This window comes from Balaenoptera physalus (genome assembly GCF_965194825.1).
Source record: "Balaenoptera physalus genome assembly, chromosome: 10".
NCBI classification, from domain to species: domain Eukaryota; kingdom Metazoa; phylum Chordata; class Mammalia; order Artiodactyla; family Balaenopteridae; genus Balaenoptera; species Balaenoptera physalus.
Genome location: NC_138889.1, coordinates 20,458,041 through 20,462,256, shown reverse-complemented (window position 1 = coordinate 20,462,256; position 4,216 = coordinate 20,458,041).

Here is a 4,216-nt window from a genome sequence, read left to right as displayed (position 1 = left end):
CCATTTGTTTATTTTTGGTTTTATTTCCATCTCTCTAGGAGGTGGGTCAAAAAGGATCTTGCTGTGATTTATGTAATAGAGTGTTCGGCCTATGTTTTCCTATAAGAGTTTTATAGTGTCTGGCCTTACATTTAGGTCTTTAATCCATTTTGAGTTTATTTTTGTGTATGGTGTTAGGGAGTGTTCTAATTTCATTCTTTTACATGTAGCTGTCCAGTTTTCCCAGCACCACTTATTGAAGAGGCTGTCCTTTCTCCATTGTATATTCTTGCCTCCTTTATCAAAAATAAGGTGACCATATGCACGTGGGTTTATCTCTGGGCTTTCTATCCCGTTCCATTGATCTGTATTTCTGTTTTGGTGCCAGTAGCATACTATCTTCATTACTGTAGCTTTGTAGTATAGCCTGAAGTCAGGGAGCCTGATTCTTCCAGCTCCATTTTTCTTTCTCAGTATTGCTTTGGCTCTTCAGGGTCTTTTGTGTTTCCATACAAAACGTGAAATTTTTTGTTCTAGTTCTGTGAAAAATGCCATTGGTAGCTTGATAGGTATTGCATTGAATCTGTAGATTGCTTTGGGTCATATAGTCATTTTCACAATGTTGATTCTTCCAATCCAAGAACATGGTATATCTCTCCATCTGTTTGTATCATCTTTAATTTCTTTCATCAGTGTCTTTGAGTTTTCTGCATACAGGTCTTTTGTCTCCTTAGGTAGGTTTATTCCTAGGTATTTTATTCTTTTTGCTGTAATGGTAAATGGGAGTGTTTCCTTAATTTCTCTTTCAGATTTTTCATCATTAGTGTATAGGAATGCAAGACATTTCTGTGCATTAATTTTGTATCCTGCTACTTTACCAAATTCATTGATTAGCTCTAGTAGTTTTCTGATAGCATTTTTAGGATTCTCTTTGTATAGTATCATGTCATCTGCAAACAGTGACAGCTTTACTTCTTTTCTGATTTGGATTCCTTTTATTTATTTTTCTTCTCTGATTGCTGTGGCTAAAACTTCCAAAACTATGTTGAATAATAGTGGTGAGAGTGGACAACCTTGTCTTGTTCCTGATCTTAGTGGAAATGGTTTCTGTTTTTCAGCATTGAGAACGATGTTGGCTGTGGGTTTGTCATATATGGCCTTTATTATGTTGAGGTAAGTTCCCTCTATGCCTACTTTCTGGAGGATTTTTATCATAAATGGTGTTGAATTTTGTCGAAAGCTTTTTCTGCATCTATTGAGATGATCATATGGTTTTTATTCTTCAGTTTGTTAATATGGTGTATCACATTGGTTGATTTGCACATATTGAAGAATCCTTGCATTCCTGGGATAAACCCCACTTGATCATGGTGTATGATTCTTTTGATGTGCTGTTGCATTCTGTTTGCTAGTATTTTGTTGAGGATTTTTGCATCTATGTTCATCAGTGATATTGGCCTGTAGTTTTCTTTCCTTGTGACATTTTTGTCTGGTTTTGGTATCAGGATGATGGTGGCCTCGTAGAATGAGTTTGGGAGTATTCCTCCCTCTGCTATATTTTGGAAGAGTTTGAGAAGGATAGGTGTTAACTCTTCTCTAAATGTTTGGTAGAATTCCCCTGTGAAGCCATCTGGTCCTGGGTTTTTGTTTGTTGGAAGATTTTTAATTACAGTCTCAATTTCAGTGCTTGTGATTGGTCTGTTTATATTTTCTATTTCTTCCTGGTTCAGTCTCAGAAGGTTGTGCTTTTCTAAGAATTTGTCTATTTCTTCCAGGTTGTCTATTTTATTGGCATATAGTTGCTTGTAGTAATCTCTCATGATCCTTTGTATTTCTACAGTGTCAGCTGTTACTTCTCCTTTTTCATGTCTAATTCTATTGATTTGAGTCTTCTCCCTTTTGTTCTTGATGAGTCTGGCTAATGGTTTATAAATTTTGTTTATCTTCTCAAAGAACCAGCTTTTAGTTTTATTGAAATTTGCTATTGTTTCCTTTATTTCTTTTTCATTTATTTCTGATCTGATCTTTATGATTTCTTTCCTTCTGCTAACTTGGAGGTTTTTTGATCTTCTTTCTCTAATTACTTTGGGTGTAAGGTTAGGTTGTTTATTTGAGATGTTTCTTGTTTCTTGAGGTAGGATTGTATTGCTATAAACTTCCCTCTTAGAACTGCTTCTGCTGCATCCCATAGGTTTTGGGTCGTCGTGTTTTCATTGTCATTTGTTTCTAGGTATTTTTCGATTTCCTCTTTGATTTCTTCAGTGATCTCTTGGCTATTTAGTAGTGTATTGTTTAGCCTCCATGTGTTTGTATTTTTTACAGATTTTTTCCTGTAATTGATATCTAATCTCATAACATTGTGGTCGGAAAAGATACTTGATACGATTTCAATTTTCTTTAATTTACCAAGGCTTGATTTGTGACCCAAGATATGATCTATCCTGGAGAATGTTCCATGAGCACTTGAGAAGAAATTGTATTCTGTTGTTTTTGGATGGAATGTTATTAGGCCATATTTTACTATCATCCAGTACCAGCTAACCCTCAGATCATTTCTCTGAATAAAAAATTTAATATTTATTTTGAAAGAATGCAAACACAATGTGTTCCAAACAACTTTTTAAGCGATAGCTAGAGCAGAGCAAATCTTTCAATTTAAAGTATGCAGACACTCCCACAAGATAAAAGTTAGCAGTGAAAGTAATGTCAAGTAATGCTACACTTTAGCCCTGCAATTTATCAGTGCTTTACTATCAGTTTCTGAAAATTTTTCCAAAGTACAAAGAACACTATCTACAAACTCTGCTCAGCATTATTAAAATAGGTCAAGAGAAGTGGGGAAAATATGGTAAAGATTTTGCCCTGGTAAACCTTGGTCAGAGCAGGAATGCTGAGCAGCCCAAGGGCCTGATTCTGGTGACTCTGGATTAACAAACTATCAGGAGGATGCAGTCTCTGTTCCAGGGACTTCCCTGGTGGCGCAGTGGTTAAGAATCCACCTGCCAATGTAGGGGACAGGGGTTCGATCCCTGGTCTGGGAAGATCCCACATGCCATGGAGCAGCTAAGCCCGTGTGCCACAACTATTGAGCCTGCGCTCTAGAGCCCGGCAGCAACAACTACTGAGCCTGCGTGCTGCAACTACTGAAGCCTGTGTGCCTAGAGCCCATGCTCCACAACAAGAGAAGGCACTACAATGAGAAGCCCACGCACTGCAACAAAGAGTAGCCCCCACTCGCCACAACTAGAGAAAGCCTGCGTGCAGCAATGAAGACCCAACGCAGCCATAAATAAATAAATACATTTATTTTTAAAAAAGAAAGAAAGAAATCCTGTGTCCATACCGGTACGTGAATTTTTCCTGGCTCACCCAGCCTGTGAAGAGCTTTTATTTCCTTTGAATAGATTAAAACCATAAACAGATAAAAGAAGGAAAAATAATTAAGTAATATAAATAAAATGGTCCGAAAAGAGAGGCAGACAGTGGCTGCCCGCTAATAGGGCCCTTGCCAGTCTCTTCCCAGATCCAACTTTCAGCATCTGAGGAGTAATCAAGACCAATCATTCCTCATCAATTACAGGGGACAACAGCTTCTGACTTTGAGGTGACGCTCACCCACCAACCTCAACCGTGACTTCTGCTATTCCAGTGCCCAGCTCCTGGCTCCTCGCTTGAGGCTTGGCCCAAACTCAGTGGATGCTCATTAAACACTTGCTGAAAGAAGGGAAGTTAGACTTAGGGGATTAGGGAGAATGGAGGGAGTCACAGCCCAGTGAGGGAGACTGCTGAGCAGAAAACAAACAAGAGGTAGGTGATAAAATTTGGTGCTGATGTGAACAAAAGGGCTGGGAGATTTGGCCTTGTAGGGGATCAGGGGAGTGATATTTGCTCAGCGTCTTGTAAACCCAGTAAAATTCCTTGTTTGAAGGCATTTCCCTAAACTCTTCAAAGCTGTTCGCCGCTGGGCCTTCTCTCTGGTCCACTAGCAATCACCACTGTGTTTGCGTCCTTCCAAAGCCGGTTTCCATTAAACAGTTGCCAAACTCCAGCAACCAGAGGTGGGGGCCGGGTACAGCCTCAAGCACCCTGGTCTCAGTGTCCGCCCCTCGACCCTGGTCCTCAACCCTGCGCGGCTGGCGGGGGTGGGGTGGGGGAAGTGACGAGTCCATCGCGGACCCCCGGCAGCGCCCGACGCCGTCGCCTGCGGCGCGCCCTAGCGTTCCGTCCGGAAGGGGGC